At 43.9% G+C, this 18,587-nt stretch overlaps 1 long non-coding RNA gene across 1 annotated transcript in view; it reads left to right on the forward strand.

Annotated features, from left to right (window-relative positions):
* LOC117183237 (uncharacterized) overlaps positions 1-14,183 on the forward strand; it is a 28,612-nt gene extending 14,429 nt beyond the window's left edge. Inside the window, exons 2-4 of the long non-coding RNA XR_004468369.1 lie at positions 12,553-13,259; positions 13,479-14,083; positions 14,157-14,183. This is a non-coding gene — a long non-coding RNA (uncharacterized lncRNA). The remainder of the gene's footprint in view (positions 1-12,552; positions 13,260-13,478; positions 14,084-14,156) is intronic.
* The last annotated feature ends 4,404 nt before the right edge of the window (positions 14,184-18,587 follow it).

Consider the following 18,587-nt stretch of genomic DNA (forward strand, 5'->3'; position numbering starts at 1 on the left):
AAACATTTTGTTTATGGGATGAAGCGATTCAGAATTAAAGGCTTTGGAGATTCCACAATTCGAAGATGTAGAGGTTCAGATTTTGCAGGCTGTACGGATTCACATTTTGTGACTTTATGGATCCACATTTAAAGGCTATACAGATCCACATTTAAAGACTCTACAGATCTGCATTTTCTGGCTCAACAGATCCACATTTGAATGCTCTACAGGTCCACATTTGAATGCTCTACAGGTCCACATTTAAAGACTCTACAAAGTCCACATTCTTTAGTAAGTACGGCTCCATATTCTACGGCTGTAGAGATTCCACATTTCAAGACTGTAATTATCTACATTTTCTGGTCCTACAGATCCATTTTTCGTGCTACTCCACATTTGGCGGCCGCAGAGTTGCCACCTTTTGAGCTGTATCGACTGAAGAGTTATTACAGATTTCGGCTCATTAGATCGACGTTCTCTGGTTCTATGAAAGAACTCGTTGCTTCTGCAGAAATCTATATTTGACGGCTCTACGAAAGCATTTTTTAACGCCAACGGATCCCAATTTAACGACTGTTGATATCCATATTTGGGAGCTCTACAGATCCACATATTTCCACATTTTATGGCTTTTGGATCCCAAATTCTGTGGCTCTTCAGTTGCCACACATTTTCGTGTGTCTCGCACTTTATGCACTTTTTTTATTGGTGAGACTTTAATGAGCTGCGACATTTGTCTCCTCTGCTCTCGTTTCTACTCCTCTCCGGTGGAGTGACTCCTTCTACATGGCCTCCCCTAATCTGTTGGCTGTTCCTGAACTAATTAGGCGACATGGCAGGGAAAAGGAGAGCAGAACGGACAGCAGAACAAGCGAGAGATAAAGCCACTGCCAAAAGTTCAGTTCAGAGGATGCTTTGCTGCGTTTTCTCCCTGGAGTTTCGGTTCGCCTTTGAGGAGCATTAATTTTAAGCACATTGACCAAACGAAACGAAACAGAAACAGAAACAAAACAGAAAAAAAAAACCAAAAACAGCGCCAGGTCAGGCAGTGAAACGAGGTCTGAGATGCAGCCTCTCATGACGATTGCGTGGAGGAGGAGAAGGGGGAGGAGGAACAGAAGGAGGAGAGCTGCTCCTCACGAAACGCTGCTGCCTTCAAAAGCTGTCAAGTTAACAATCCCCACAACACAGTGCCAGTGCCAGTGCCAGTGCCAGTGCCACAAGACGTAGTTCTTCCAGTCACAGTTTCCAGTCCCTCGTCCCTGGACCCTGGATCGCTCTCGGATCTGGCTTTGCCTTTGCCTCTTCCTCTTCTGTCGGTTAATGTCATTATCAAGATCGTTTGCATTTAATCTGCATAAACAAATCAAATAAAGTAAAAACCAAGCCGCGGCAGCAGCGAAACTCCTGACCAAAACGGATCTCCTCCTGTTGCTGCCCCGTCTGTCCGTGCGTCAGTCAACGACGCGTTGGTAATGCGGTAATTGTTGTTGCCTCTTCGTTGCCAGAGCTCCAGAGGGGTGCCCCATGTTGGGGGTGTGTGGCCGGGTCGAGACTGGTCTTGGCGCTGGGGCATCGTCATCAGAAATCGGCAACGCACGCAGCGGCAAATTAAGTAGAACAGCAGTTGGTTGCAGCACCAGCAGCACCAGCAGCAGCAGAGATTCTTACACGGGGAACATCTTTAGATACCCTGTAATAGAGAGGGAGATTTAGTTATGGTTGATATACGAAGCGAATCAATTGAACAACTTACTTGGGGTCTCAAGGGGTGCCGCACTTTCTGATAATCTTTTTTTCCCCTTCTTCCAAAAGGAATCCTCTTCTCTTAGGAGTGTCTCCGGACATCTGCTTTTAGCCCAAAACACCCCAAAAAATTTCAAAGGGCTACCTCTCTCTCCTCGCTTTGCAGCCTCCACAGCAACATATCCCTCCCATACGTACAGGGACAGAGCGTCGCGATAATGACCACCTATAGAGCACACGCAGCATACCACACTGGCCCCCAAAGGAGGAGCAGGAGGCGCATGAAAAATCTCAGCCAAAAGGGAAAGAGCCAGAGACTGAGACTTTGGTGGACTGACTGACTGGCTGGCTGGCTGGCTGGCTGGCTGGCTAGTGGCTGGAACCTGCTCTCATGCTGAGAGAGTTCGAGGGTTTTGTACTTAGTTAAGGCTCTGCGGTGCTGTGGCTGATCGTCGCCGGCTGATTTCAGTGACGACCTTTGAAGAGGAGGCGAAAACACCATACCATACGCAATGCACAGGCCCTGCCCTGCTGCCTGGCAGCCACACAGCACTTTTCATAATCTTAGAAATGGAGTTGGAGAGGCTAAAAATTACACTGGGGAGAGTCTGGCAGAGACTGGCATTAAGATCGAACCACGATCCATGCTGTGTGGCTCACGTTCGGCTCATAACTTTTTTACTCCTTTTTTTTCTTCTTTTTTTTTGCTCATTTTGAGATTCCAGATCCCATGAAGCGGCTAGCAGCCAGCAAGCAGCAAACAGCAGGTTAATGAAATGCGTTTTGGACCAAAGTTTTCAATGATGTTGTTTCTCGTTGGGTTCTTCTCCATGGGTCTTCATGGTTCCATCCTTTGGCCTTTATTGCATTCTCTTTTCGGGGCTCTGGCTCCGGCTCTTAATGTTTCAATATTCGTCGAAAGCCTGGGATGCCCAAAAGGATGAGATGATCAATGATTGTTGGCTTAGCGTGTGGCCATGCTCTGAGGATCGGGTAATAAGTTTAAGTCATCGGCAGAAGGTAATACATTTATGGTCATGGTCATGGGGCTTAGGAAACAAATTGTTTTGGGTTTCCAAAAGAACAGCAACCTGTTTAACGTGAGAGGAGGTCCCGTCTCCGAGAAGATTGTGAATCACTTTATTAGCAATAAAAGGACATTTCTTTGGTAGGAACTTGGGAGAATGAAGGGCTATAGAAGGACTCTCTAGAGACCACAATAATCTCAAGTGAAGGGCTAGAAGTATACTCTATAATTAAAGCCAGGATTTCCATTCAAAAACAATACAAAAATCATAGTCTTTCTCCCTTAAAATCCACTTCTAACAGCAGTTCCTGGAAGCTGCCGCTTTAGATCTTCTCCTATGACTCATCGGCACCAAAGGCAAAGGCAAAGCCAAAGCAAGCCAAAATCCAAGCCCAAATACGCGCAAAGGCAAACAGCACCGCACCGCAGCCTTCGGGGCAATCTGTCAACTGGCGTCAGACGATCTTTAGAGGCAAGGCAGAGAAGTCCAAACAGAAATAGATACAGATACAGATACAGATACAGCAACAGCAACAGCAACAAAAACAGAGTCACAGAGACAACAACTCAACTGCAGATGAAGGAGTGAGAAGTGAAGACAGGGGGAGATTCAGAGAGCCCCCGAAGGCGATTTACACCGCGTTACGCGGCCACGTCTTCTGGTCTTCTGGTCTTCTGATCTTGTCGTCTGGTGACGATGAACCGCAAAAGTGGGACTGGAACTGGGACTGTTACTGGGGATTCAGCCCAGCTTCTCCTGCTCCTTAGCCTTCTTTCTGTTTCAAAAAGGGGGGGCTTTTTTCTCTTTTGGCCGGCAGCGGCGGTGGCGGTGGCGGTTGCCTATCAATTGCCCAAAAACGCTGCACAAATTGAAACGTTTGACTATATTTGGGTCAGTTAAAGTGATCACATTAACAAGTCAATAGGAGTGCAGCATCCTTTTAGGGCATTGCACGTCAGCCAAAGAGTCAGACCCGAGTCTGAGTCTGCAGTCGCCTCCAGTCCTACCGTTTCCTACAGTCTCCAGTCTCTAGCCAGGAGCTAAACTCTGAATCTGGACTGACTCTCTCTCTATCTCTCTCTGTATAGTATATCTGTATCTCTGAACTGTGTGCGGATCCATGATGATGTCGCCAAAGTGTTGTCCAGGGAGGGGGTGGTGTTGACACAAGCAGATTGATGTGTACTGGTTTCCCCCCATGGTTTTAGGCCCAAAAGGTGAACCGCGGAGAGCAGCGCAGCGTGAGAACTGGACATGGGCTTGGGCCTTGCGCCTTGCGCCTTGGACTGGAGGTGGGGTCTGGGTGTGTGCTCAAGGGACAGCAGGCCGCCAGTTACAGATACAGAGATACAATGTTGCATTTACACGAAAAGTGCGTGGAAATTAAGTTAGATGTGCAATGGCAAAGAAAACGCGATGTTAATATCGATAATATATCGCATAGAATGTTGGAAAGGCAGATGAAGATGTGGATACTAGGCAGAGATCATATTGGGGGTCTAAATAACAGGTTTACGAGGAGTTCAAATGTTTATCCATGGCAGGAATTCTTTTTCGAAGAAATATCAAACTTAAAATTATCGATAACTATCGATAAACATATAAAAAGAAACAGAGGTGTGTAGTTGTAGCATGATTTAAGGCCTAGACAAGGGGGTTTAAGTAGAGCTTCTCTTTTACAGCATTTTCAAGAATACGAAATGTCGATATTTATCGAGAAATCCATAGATTACAGCATAATAGTGAAAAGGGTGAAGTGCAGCTCTAGACAAAGGGTTTTGAGGAGGGGTTCCTCTTACAGTGGAATTAAATAATCGATATATATGAAACAATATCGATAATTAATCGATAACAGGAATACAATTAGAGGATAAAGACTATTTTGTGATTTAATATTGTATTAAATATGACAATGTCCTTAATTATCGATAAATAATCGATAGCATAAAAGGGTTAGGTATGGAAAATATGTTGCAAATTACATACATTTCGTATCTAATACCAAAATATCTTATAAGTAAAGAACTTTCGAGTTTTATATGTCCACCAAATATCGCCCATTACTAAATATCGATACATTTGACCATCGCTATGGCATGTAGTCGAACTCCCGTCTAGACTTGATGAAATTAGAAGATTACGAAGGTGGGAACCTGGTTAGAGGATGTGGTGCTCCCCACCAGATGATGTTAATTGGATATCTAAAGATAGTAACCATAACTTAGGGGGCTACCTTCCAGGCGGATGGCACGGCACAGCACAGCAGAGCAGTAAACCCCCATATTATCCGCATTACTCGCTAAATATGTGAATTGTTGAGTGATCCTCCGAGGAGAGAGGAGAGGAGAGGAGAGCAACGAAGGTTGCTGCAATGTGTAACCTTTAAACCGTTTAATCTGACAAAGGAAATAAATAAAAGAATTTACATTTATTTTTAAGTACGCATACAAGTATGTGGTGGTGCCTGCCCGCCTGCGATCCCACCCGATTCCCTTCCCACTCCTCAAAGAACGATGATGATGACGGCGAGATGAACCACCAAGAGGAACAGGAACATCTCTGGATTGTGGGTCCAAGCAGCACAACAGCAGAAGAGCAAAGAGACAGAGAGAGAGAGAGAGAAAGAGCCATGTCCGAAGCATTTTTGAAACATGCGAATTGCTTGTACGTGACACGCAACAGCAAAGGGAACCACCACACAACACAGGCCATGGAAAAGGCCAAAAGGAGTGGAGGAGTGCTGCTCCGGGAATCTGCGATTCGAAGGAGGCAGGCAGGACAGGACAGGACAGAGCTGGGCAGGCACCCAAGCACACAACGAACGAAAAAAGAGAGACGACCGACGACCATGTCCAGTCAACCACTTAGCCATGAAAGCGGTAACTACATGCAACAGATGAAGCATGCGCTGGGGCATGCAGCAGTGGCAGCAGAACCAGCAGCAGCCGCACTAGCACAAAAAAAAATCCAAGGTAAGGTTGTGGCTGTGGCTAAGGTAAAGGCAAAGCCAAAAGGTAAGCCCAAAAGGTAAAGGCAAAAGGTAAAGTACTTGGAATGTGGCCATCGAAGGAAGGAGCAGGAGCAGAAGCCGCACCAGTCGCGGCACGTCGCCTTGGATCACACAGAGTGACTGCATCTTGGCGGACAATGGCGAACAGTGGATCAAATTTGAGATTTTCTTATCCCAAAAGACCGAAGACGACAGAGGATATTCCTGATAACTGATCCTGTGGTTTCTTCCATTGCTCTTCTATGGGCTCTCCCCAAGAAGCTCTGCAGTTTTCTTCACTTGTTTGCCACATTCTTTCCACTGTGCAACTGATGGTCAATGAAATTTATTTGGTGATGCTTGAGCGAAGCGTGAAGTTGACTGCCGCAGAAGCCCCCGCCGCCAGACCGAGACACACACAAAGGAGAAGAGGCTCCTCCTGCTGCAGCCTCCCCCACTCCTCCACCAGCTGCAGAGTCTGCCCCATTCCGCGTTCAATTTAATCGCGCAAATAATATGCTTCAGAGTCCCACTCTGAGTCCCAGTACCACTGCCAGAGTGTGTGCTTTCCGATTGGCGAATAAAAATAAGTAAATATGGAATAATCGCTATGTGAGGGCTGGCTCTCTTGCGCACTTCCACCTTATCGCCGGCCAAAGATCAGAAAGTGTGTGACCCAACGCGATCCCCCGGTCCACTGCTTTGCATTTCTCGAGAATTTCTTTTGGGGCCGAAAACCTGTAGCCAGAAAGAGGTCTCCGGTCTTTGGCCCTCTTTCACTTGTGACACTTGTCCGCGCGTTTGGGCTCTGCGTCGGCGGCGGAGGCAATTTCCAGTCCAAAAACAAAAATTAAGCTAATTTTGTGGGCCACTTATGTATTGAATGCCAGAGAGACAGACAAGCAGCCAGCCAGCATCTGGAGGGATAATCGGCAGAGTTGAAAAGGCAATTACATGCTGGCCCAGAGTTTGTTCCAATTTTCCTCCAATTTAATTGGCTTTTACACCCGAACACTGGACACTGGACACTGGAGACTGGAGACCAGAGACTGGAGGATGTGCATCTCCTTCTGCCAGCAGCACGTCGCTCGAATCACTCAAATGTCACCATAAATTCCGCGCATGCGCACACATTGGTATGCCTTTTTTTGGGTTCCATCCTCGCATCTGTAGAGTTTTGCTCTGGTTACCACCAGACCTCAGCGAAACAGTGAAAAGATCTTCAAAAGCAGATCTCTGGAGCTCCGTTTCTCTGTCTCTGGCAAACATTTCCATGGCTTCCATGGCTTCCATGGCTTTTGCCTCTTGGCGCTTACAAGTTGCCTATTTTGGGAGTGGCGCCTTTTTCAGGCCTCTCCACCGACCGACTCTCGGGCTCTCCTTTCCTCCCATTTACGCCGCCCCAAAATGTGGCCGAGTGTGAATATCCAATTAGCGTTCGAGCCTCCGCAAATGGTCATTGGACTCCCAAGTGGGTGGTGTTGCTGCTGCTGCCACTTCCATGATATGTTTTGTGGGAGATATGAGCACATGGAAAAGGTCAAAAGTTCAGGGCGGAAGGGAAGATATTTGAATGGATCGTGGATCTCATTCTTTGGGAGTACTTTAGCCAGTGGAAAAGCCCCGTTTGGAGTCCCTAAAGTAAATTTATTTTCATGAAGCTCAAGGAAAGGAATAACCATAGCTATGAAAATCTTTGAGATATAGAGCTCTTTTTTGCTATCCACCTCTATAAAGATAATATCTACCTAAATTGAGTGGGCATTACAGATGGAATCTATAAATATATGCGTCTAGAACTCTTTTTCTTCTACATATGGGGTATGTATGGGGATTCCAACCATTTCGTTACATAGTTTTAAAGTTGAACCCTTAGAATTTTAAACATATAGATCTATAGATACACCTCTTTAAAAGCATTACCCACCTAAAGACCCAAAATCATTTAGATTGAATGGTTATTTTAGTATAGAATCTAGAAATCTACACCACTACTAGTACTCCTAGGTACATTTATCTTCAAATCGTTCCCTGTATCAATACCACTTCCTTTTTTCCTTGGAAACCGTTTCCTAGCTGGGGAAAAATCTCCCAATTTATGTATGTTGTATGTGCCAATAACTAGCTACAGTTTAAGTCAAAATTACGCTTATTAGTGGCAATCAAAACGGCGCTGCTTGACTTCAATATGGATTTCCATCAATCAAACAGTCGGACATGGGAGACTGGAGAACACGCCTCCTCCTTCTGAAAATAGGCAAAAGGAGAGTCCGCCGTTCGATTATATCATACAAATTAATAGACGAGCGAGAGACTGCGACAGGAGTTGCCATGGACACGTACAGATTGAGATCGAGATCTATGTTGGTTTTTTTTTTGGTTTTGGGGAGAATTGAAAGTAAAACTGTAATAAAAAACACTCGCAACAAATTTGCACGCACCAAATGCAGGTGCAAAAAACTATGCAAGCCTATTAATTAGATCACTGGCTTTATGGGCATAGGCTACACCATATATCTTATATCTCAAAATCACACAAAAAATGATAACTGGTCTCTCAGCCAAAACCCGCATCATCATTGCAGTCGGAGGCGCAGTTGGAGTTGCAGTCGGAGTCGTCATCGTGATCTCTCACGTGCTGCTGCTGCTGCTGCTGCTGCTGCTGCTGCTGCTGCTGCTGCTCTCCCCACACAACGAACGGACAGGCGGCGTTTGATCTTTTTCAAATCGAAAAACCACCAGGCAGGCAGGCAGGCAGGCAGGCGGGAAGGCAGCACCATGCAGCGCCTCCGCTGGATACGGGGTCCAGTCCGAAGCGATTGGCGTTAGATGGCGCCTTGTCTACAACAAAATGTTTCGTTAATACCAAATGAGCCACAGATCAGGCAACAGCACAGCACAGCACACCTTTGGCAGCTCTCATACACCGAAGTGTTTATCTTTTTCTTTTCGTTGGAGTTAATTGAGTTATCGTCGCCGTGGGACACGGCTCTCTCCCAGAGGGAGATGTAAGCTAAAGCATTACTTAAATTACAGATAGGGTAGACCTCTGTGGAGTATCATCATCACAAAGTAAATACTTTTACAGGGGAATACAGTGAGTCCATACAGTGAGTCCTTGCCAGGTGAATATCCACAAAGTGAATCCTTCTGATGCCATAAATCCCTTTTAATGGCCTCATAAGGAGCTCAATCAGGGGATCTTTTCATCTCCTGTAGAGCCACCACTTGAAAAATAAAATGAATCGATTTTTTATTTAATTAATTTGGTAATTAATTGATTTTAAGGACAGTCTAAATGGCATTTTTAGAGGCTTAAGGCGGTAGGGACCCATAAATCTTAGAGATCTAGAGGGAACCCCAGCTTTGCCGCTCCCCAAACAGATCTCAGGCCTATATTTCCATATTCAAGCCCTTCCCTCAAACATTTCCATTCTCCGGCCGTATTTTGAGCCTCATTAAAACCCCCCACAGAAAAAATGCCTTTTATACAGCAGCAATTGTCATTAAATGGAAAAATCGGTTAATAACATTAAAATATTTCGGTTTAAATCAAAAGCGTAAAGAGACTGGAGAGAGATCGTTATAATGATGAGCTCTCCTGTTTGTGTCTCTTGAAGATTTCCAATATCGAAGCCCAATGGGATTTCCAATTGATATTTGTCTGCGACAGAGATCTCTGGCTGGTAAAAATAATATTTACACAAAGTAAACGCTCATTCGGAAAACAGTTTAAACAATAATCGGTAAGCGGCGATCAATAAACGACGGCGACTCCTCGAATGGGACCTCCTCTCCAGCTCGAGCTCCATCTCCATCTGTGGCCGGAATGGGGCAAGCTTCTCACGCAGTTTGTGTGGAATGCTTTTTTTTCCTCATTTAAGTTTTTCTTAATTTTTCTCCTCTCAAACGATGAACGACGGAAGGCAACGCACGACGTTTGTCGATTCGATATTCTTCTTCCCTCTCTCGGCAGCGCTTTTCGAAAGTTTAAACGTTAACAAATCTTTCAAGAAATCTGACTTGCAGTTGGAGAGCTTAGTCTTTCACCTACTTGAAAAATGGCTTGGTATGGGATGGTATCCCTGGACAAGTTTGCGTTTTAATTACACGCAATGTTGTTGCTGAAGAGAATTGGGATTGGAACTGGGGACTGGGACTGGGACTGGGACTGTCTGTGGGACCTTCGCTTCCTCTGTTTGAAGGCTCCATCCTCTCCGGTTTGAATGCACTTGCACTTCCACTCCCGAGAAGCGTCGTTGTCGTTGTCTCCGCCTCAAGTGCTGTGTTGACTCTCGTTGTCTGGCCTGCTGGGGCCTGTTTGCATTTAGCAATTAGAGTCCAATGAAGCGTATTCCCTGATTTAATGCATTATCGACTTAATGCCATTCATTCGGTAGAGGAAGAATAAGGAAGAGCACCTTTTAAAGGTTGTAGGGTTCAAAGTTCTTTCCGCTCAGATGATCATCTGATCTGTTCTTTCCCCATGCGGATTCCTGTTGACATTATTGTCATTAATTTTAACTGGCGAAAAACCCTTGTAAGATCCAGCATAAACAAATGAAAGACAAAACCCATCATCAGATCCTTTTCCTTCTCTCAACAGCAACAGCAACGACCAGCGACCAGCCTGGCCTCTTGTCTGTTGGCAAATGTTAATTTTGTCTTTTGCCAGTTAAGCGTGTCGATTTTTTAATTAGTCGCCATCGTCGTCACAGTGATTTATGGTCCAGCATTCATCCAAGATCCAGCAAGCAGCAGCGTATCAGCGTATCCAGCCAGGCATCCACTCTGCCACTCTGTGGCATCTTTGGTGCTTCTTTTTTTCTTCTTTTTTTGAAGTATTGGCTTAGCTAATAGGCGCTAAAGGAGAGGCTGTTGACGGAGCAGTAGGTGGGGGGTGAAAGAGAGTCTGTCGTCTCGCTTATGGAATCTCTCTGCATAGTTTTCTCCGCTCCGCTCCACTCCACTCCACGCTATTGATATATGTACAGAGACCCCGACTCCATGCCGCTTTTTTATGTCCAAAAGCAGCAATCTCTGGCAGGTCCTCGGTAATGAGAAGACTTGTTAGAATTTCATAGATTTTATGGAATATTTTTGTACGAATTATGAACCCATGTTGCACAGGGTCAAACTATGCGTAAAAGTTTCAGAGATCCAAGGAGTTATTGCAGATTGAAGTCTAGGGTCACTCTCGGGTCACTCCGCAAAGCATGTTTTAAATTTATCGATTATTTATCGAAATTTGTCGATTATTTATGCATTCTTCGGGGATACTCCGTGGGATCTGCCAATAATTTTTACAAAAGTCAGTTATTATCGATAATTATCGATAATTAGGCTTTAGGCACAGGAGGCGGAAACGAAGTCGAAACTTGTCGATTATTAAGCGATAAATTAAATTCTTTCCATGCCAAATTGGCATATATAAAAGTCTAGAACGATTACGTATCGATAACTAGACGAATCGTGCATATAACCCCCACCAAATGTCAGAACCAAACAAAAACAAACTTGAAATGCAGTTCTAATTAAGTTTCAACTAGAAATTCTGTTCATTGCTGACTCCGCGGGAGTTCAGTGCGAGATCATGTGGCATGGTACATGCGCTCCACAACTCCTTCTCATGCGGAGCACCCAAACCCAAATGCAAGCAACAAGAATCCCAAACACAGATCACTCGAACCATATTTGACGAAAGCCAAACGATTGCATCAACATTTTTGCGCTCAATCGTTACAGTTTTCGTTGGCTGTGCAGTCGTCGCGTTGTCGGTCACACATTTCTTGGGATCTTATGACAATGTCTTGTCTTTGGAAATACTTTAAATACACTCACGCAGTACCGCGAGCAATTTTAATGCAGTGAAAACCATTTGATGGAATGTCTAGAGCGACGATTCCGACTCGGACAGTCGAACATGCGACAAGACGACTCGAATAACCAGGCAACACCTTTTGGCCTAAAAGTAACACATCGTAAACAATCTTTTGGTCGTTGGGTGGAAAACATAGTTGGAGCATAAATCAAATGGTTGACAGATGATGACCCCCGAAGATCCAAAGACACCCCAAAAGACCTTTACTCTCACTTTTGCCGCTCCATCAATGAGGAAAGGCGGAAACGAGAAGCGCGGAGGCGTATCTCACAAACAAAAACATGTCCAGCATTAATATGCAAATCGATGGATGGACCATACCCATCATAAAAGACGAGAAATGGTAAGAGGAAAACCACATCATCTCCGCGTATATATGTGTCACTGTGTCAATGTGCGTGAGTGTCGGTTCGGATCGTGGCTAAAAGGTAAGTAAAAGCCAGGTTCCGGGTGGCTTCAAAACGATGAGAGAGGAGTGCGTGATTGAAACGATTGAATGATAAAAATACTATTTAATGGGAATTTAAACATAATATAAAAGTGACTCAAGGCAGGGTTTTGTAAGACTCAGACATTATTTTTTAGCTGAAAGCTCTTATCGATTATTTATCGATAATTCTATTAATTAACAATAATTCTCAAAAATTCGATTTTTAATAATCAATGAAATATGATTTTTAAGACCCACAGTTTTTTGTGAGCTAAAACACGTATCGATTATTTATCGATAATTCTATTAATTAACTATAATTATAATTTTGATCAAAAATTCGATATTTGAATAATCCTAAATCGTTTTTATCACATTAAATTATTTATCGAAGCTTCAATAATTTATCGATAGCTACTATTTAATGAAAATAACCCTTTTTAATCCGAATAACGAAATGAAGAGCTTAGTTCTGGTTTTATACATATACTTTCAGGGTAAAAGCTACTTTGAATCAATGGATAGCACAGATTTCTAGACAGAGGCATTCAAAAGTGATACAGATAGAACCCTCAAACGACACACGACACATTCACGTTGCCATCTCTAGACTCCATCTCTCCGCTCCGAAGAGACCTGCTGCTGCTGCTGTTGCTGCTGACACAACCCAAAACCAAAAACCAAACCGAACTGCCCCATCAACGACAACATCTTAAGCTCATTTGTCACATAAAAATCATATATATGTAATTTGCTTGACATCCAAAAGTGGACACCGAACGTCACGCGCCGCCTGTTGGTGCAGCAGCCGCAAAACGCCTCCATATCGGTGTAGGCTTTTCTCGGCCCAGAGAGAAAGAAAGAGCTACAGATGGTGGATGGTGGATGGAGGATGGAGCACTCACGTACGTACGTATGATGGGATCCAGAGTTGTTGCATGCATTTGGCTGGTGGTGTCAGTGTCGTCGTTGAGTAAGCGTTTCCTTAAATTAGCTGCACTTTGGATGCACCATTATATGCCGGAGACCACTTGATGCCACCATCGTCTTCTTGGACGCACGGACATCGTCATCATGGCCATTTTTGGGTGGGCATTAAGTGCCACAGCGCTTTTTTGATGGAGTGTTGATGCCACAACAGAGGTCGAGTTTTGTTCAGATTTATGGTCTGTTCACTCTCCTCAGATGTTCCTGCATTTTCAGGTGGGTTTTATATCATACGAATAGGAGAAAATAAAAGAAAATTATCAAATCTACAGTCATCTATGGAGTGTTCTGTAGATTGAGATTTGAGTGGTGAATGGATAAAGATATTTCAATGTCAGCTCACAGAATCTCCCTCTCTCTCTCTCCCATCCATCAATTATCTGTGGAACTTGCTTTGCCATTTCCTAATACCAAAACTCTTACTCTTACTCTTAGTCCGTGCATCCGGTTCTCACACATGAGGGGGTAATAGGAATACCTTCGTTAGAACCGTTTAAGCAAAACGAAACGACACTTCAAAGCTGTGGATGTGGCTGGGGCTTCTACGCTAAATGGAAAAGCCCTCAACAGCTTAGGCAAACATTTGCAATTACAATTTTAGCATATAATTGCAAACATGATAAACACTTTTATCTGCGGCTGCTCCACCGACTGCGACTCCGACTGAGTGCATCTGCTGCATGGCCTCGTCGCAGCGAAACGATCCACAGGACCAGTCTGTCCACAAAGAACGAAGAGCGTAGAGATCTGGTAGCAGCAGCAGCAGGTCGAAGCCTCCAAGAAGCTGCCAAGAAGAAGCGTGTCGCCAATTGATCGTGAGTTTTACCTAGAAAAATGTCGCGACAATTCTGCCCCGCAAAAAGGAAAAACCTCAACGCAAAACGAACAAAAGGCAAAGCGAAGAAGGGGCCAGCATCCCCACACAAGAGATGAGAATTTAGCTGGGAATTTTTAGATCAAGATTCAAGATTTTAGAAGGATTTTTGGTACCAATTTTGATAATTTATCCACAGAAAAGTTGAAACCGAGGAGACATACAAGTAAGTAAGCCTAAAGTTTCACATATAAAAGAAGCTTTTTACTAAACTTTTCGATCTCTTATCCACAAAATAGATTCAACCGAGGAGACATACAAGTAGGTAAGGTAAAATTTCGCTATAACTCAGAAGATTCACATCTAAATGAAGCTTTTTACTATCCTTTTTAATCAATTATACAGGAAAAAAAAGAAAAACCCAGGAGGGAAGTTTCTTGAGAAACGAACGAGATATTAGTGCTTAAAGCACTTCAAAGCACTTCTTATTTGTAGAAACTGATTAAAATTACACGTTAAATCCCTTTGAAATAAATATATCTTAAATGCTGCAACTTTTCACTCCTTTTAGCTTGAATTCTTTAGCTTTTTTCCAGCTCTCAACAGTCAAGCAGCAGCATCAGAACGAGTCAAAGCTGAGAGCACTGAGACTCCAGCCTAAAGCAAAAGTCTAGCAAAAGGAACTAGCGGAGTAATGCAATTGAAATTGAAGAATTACGCGAAGAATGTCAGCGAACATAGTAAATGTTGTACATAGTATATCCAGGAGGAGCAGCCAGCCAGCCAGCTAGCCCTCCTTCTGTACTCGTTCCTGTCGTTCCTGTGGACCGATCTGTTGGCCATCGCATACATTAAGGCAAGTTTTTAGCTGGGATTCTCTCAGATGTAAGCAGTGTATTGTCACAAGCGGTTAAGTGATCCACAGCTGATCAGACGACGACTACGACGACGAGTCGTGCAGGAGGGCTGGCTGGCTGGCTGGCTGGCTACCCCCGCCATTATATTCTTTCTTTTCTTTTACTGCGGCGGCATCTAAATGAACTTAAAGATCAACTTCATTTTTAGTAGCAGCCTTAGCCTCATTACGAATGGAAATGATGATGGACAATAATGACGCGACAACAGGAAGTCCAAGTCGTTGCTGGCTGCCTGCAAAATGCCGACGACAAGTCGTTCTGTTCTGTGGATCTCTCTCTCTCTCTCTCTCTCTCTCTCTTTGTCTCTGAATGAAAAATCGAAGAAACTGATGGCAATTGATGGGGAAACTGGAACTGCAACTGCAACTGCAACTGCAACTGGAAACTGGGCTAGAGAGCATCGTTAAATTGATTTGTGTGTGACAGAGGGAGAGAGAGAACTAGTTTCCGATGAGAGTCTGAGGCTGAGAAAGCTCTGCCCAACAACAAGTATTTCTGTTTTAATATTCTCTTAAAATATTTCAGAAATTTCCGAGGCTTTTCTTTGATGATTGGAAGGCAGCTTCCGTTTATGGTAAATTCTCTAAGAGAGTTGTAAAAGAATTCCATTTCGTTTGTGTCCAGAAATTCCCCCCTGAGTCGTATATGGGAATCGAACGATCGATCGATCCCCCCACACTCTCTCTACAGTCGTTTCTGCTGTCCAACAAATTGAGTAACAAATTTACGACAATACAAAAATTGGCAACCATGGCTTGGCATCAGGGAAGAACCGTTAGAAACCCATTGCCAGGGTTGTCATAATTTCCAACAATGGAGGCAGAACAACACCCGCGCGCGACTTTCGTTCGATTGGCCGCCTGTCCAACTGGCAATAGAAATTAAAGTTAACAAATTTCCGACAATGTTTGGACAGTTCTTTTTTTTGTGAGAGCCTGCTGCAGAACCCCGAGTACCGTAATTGTGGGCCTAAACCATGGCTTAAAGCCCCCCATTCGGGTTCTTTTGTCTGCATTCAAAGCTTGTCAGAGAGAGAGTCTGGAGTGGTTGGTAGGTAGGTGCTCCTCTTAGGTAGCCATTCAGCTTCCTTCCATCAGCCGAAACGCAAAGACGCCCCAAAGGCCTAAAAGTTCTGTGCCGCCAATTGTTCGCAGGAGGTGGAGGCGGAGGCTGGTGATGGTGGATAGGGTTCTACGCCTCGTACCTCTGCTATTCCCGTTCCTATTCCTATCGCCATCTCTTCGACTGTAGTAGATCCCCGCCGAATGTGTGTAAAGTTAAGTTGTCGTCGCCGTTCCGTTCTGTTCCGTTCCTTCGATTGTTGTTCGGTTCGATGAATCGTGATTTTGTCAATTGGAGCTCACAATTTTTTTGTGTTCGGTTTTTCTTTTGCGATCGTCGGTAATGGGAAATTGGGTGTGTGGGAAAGGCAATTAGAGTGAAGGAAAGTGCCTTCGTTTTGTTCTACTTTGAAGAGGGACTTAGCCTAAAGAATCCACTAATAGGTTTAAAGGTTTTGGGTTGCTTGAAAAATCAGTAAATCTTCAGAGATATCTAGCTATTGCTTTGGAGGGAAGTTTTTACACATTTCAAGCGTCATACAGCAGTGACCCTCGGTTGGTTTTTTAAAGAAACTAAAAAAAAACTATCGTAAGACTTGGATATTGATATAAATATTATTAAAATCTCTAAAAGAAGTCTTAAGTTGAAGGATAACGGTACAAAACATGTCACGCGTCTTACAGCAGCGCTACTCGGTCGGATTTTACACGATTTTGATTAGACTTTGTGGGAAAAAGTTGGAAAACTATCAAGTGGCTCTTGCCTGTCCATAAATCAGGGATAAAACATAGGAAAACCGTATCCAAAAACACACATTTCCTAGTAAAAACAGCCTGCCTTTCAAGTACTACTCAATTGACGACTCTATGACCCACATAGGGTAAACGTACACTCCCTTCCCCAGTTTTGAATCCAAACAAAACGCAAATAGCGACTGTCTTTGAGCAGAAATCAAATATTGATGAGTTTTTGGTTAAACAGAAGAGGCCCGAAACATAACTTCACACTTTTTTGAGGAGGAAACAAGAGACGAGAAGACCAGAAATTAAGCAGCAATGATGAAGGTTCGAAGATCGGTTTGGTTTGTGTGTGTTTGCCTTTGACAAACAGAAAGGCAGAACAGAACAAAAAACGAATTTCAAATAAATCAACACACATGCCACAAATGTATAAGAAAGGGCTGACGGACTGAGTGAGTGTGTGCCTCATAATCATATTGATGTATTACGATAGTTTTGGTGGAAGAAGAAGGCCCAAAGACCCCAACTCTGAGGCTGTAAAAACAACGAGGCTCGTAAAACCCACAAAACATGGCTGAGAACGCGCCCAAAAAGCGAAAGAATATGAGTGGATGGATGGGATATAACCTGCAGCCAAAGAGCAGCCACAAAACAAGTTAAAGAATGCCAGACAACCGACAGATAAATAATGGAAATGCATACTAATTAAATGGTGAGAACTTTGAAACACTCCGCACCACAGTGGGATTTGCACTCTCCCTCGAGAAAGAAAGAAAAGATCATCAGCAGCAGGGCATTATCTCCACAACGAGATGTTAGCTATCTAATTGGAAATGTCAATATATGTAATCGGTATAGATTTCGGTTCTCCATGGGCCTTTAATTGATGTTAATTTTGTGCGGAATGGGAAAGCATTCATTCAGATATTAATGAAATGATGTTTCATAATTAATGAAATGTAAAGCAGAAAAGGCAACAGAAACAGAAGTTCCCACATCATTAATAAGAAATAAAACGAAGAAGCAGCAGCAGCCTCCCCACGAAGATCCCCCAACCCCCAGGGGCGCTAAGGCCCACAAACTGAAATTCAAATGAATTCCAAGATACAGATACTCCTCGGTCTGCTCTGCTTCCACAGAGAGAAGAGTTACAAATGTATCTACAGCGACAACAAATTATGCAGCAGCAACAAACAGAGGCAGAGGCAGAGACAAAGACAGAGACAGAGGCAGAGGCACATGCGCATGCCTCCATTGGAGATACAGATTTTCTTGAAAGCTTTAATCTGTCGCTGGTCTTGTGTTCTGTGGTTTTTTTCGGTTGGAAAATAAATTATAAACATTTCAGGAATTAAGTCAAACGTTTTGTCCGCTGTCCATTTAGCGTACAATTTATTGACTTCTGGTCTACCTGAACGGACTTTGATCTATGCTTTAGATAAAGTCCGAGCCCCCTGAGAGAGAGAGAGCCTCTTCACACTCTATTAGCCCGATGCTGCAGATGCTGCATCGCGGAGTCTGGTCATCTATCGCTGGCATCTGTAAACATTTACTTGGTGATTTTATCGATTTCATTTGCATGATGGCTTACCCAGAGAGTGGTAGAGATATGGAGAAGATCCGCAGCTTATAGAAGATCCAGCAGCTACTTCAGTTGCTAAGCCTTCAGTATCTCTCTCGCGATGGTGTGTCCCAAGGCCTTCCTCCTCTTCAAAATGTTCTCAGCTCATAAAATTCCATAGTGAATCATTGTGTCTGTCCCTCCGCTCCATTGGTCCCGTCTGTGGTCTCAGGTCTGGGTCTGGCCTGGGGTCTGGTTCTCCTCGCCGGTCTCGCTGGTCTCTGCATTTCATTTATTGTGTAATTCCCTACAATGTACTTTTGGTTGCCACGGATTTCTTTCTGGTCTTTGCTTTTGAATTTGATTCTTGATTTGATGTCAGTTTATTTATGATAAGATGACCTTTTTCTTCTCTTTTTTTATATTTTCCTCGTCCCAGCTTCATCTTTC

This window comes from Drosophila pseudoobscura, chromosome 2 (genome assembly GCF_009870125.1).
Source record: "Drosophila pseudoobscura strain MV-25-SWS-2005 chromosome 2, UCI_Dpse_MV25, whole genome shotgun sequence".
NCBI lineage: Eukaryota > Metazoa > Arthropoda > Insecta > Diptera > Drosophilidae > Drosophila > Drosophila pseudoobscura.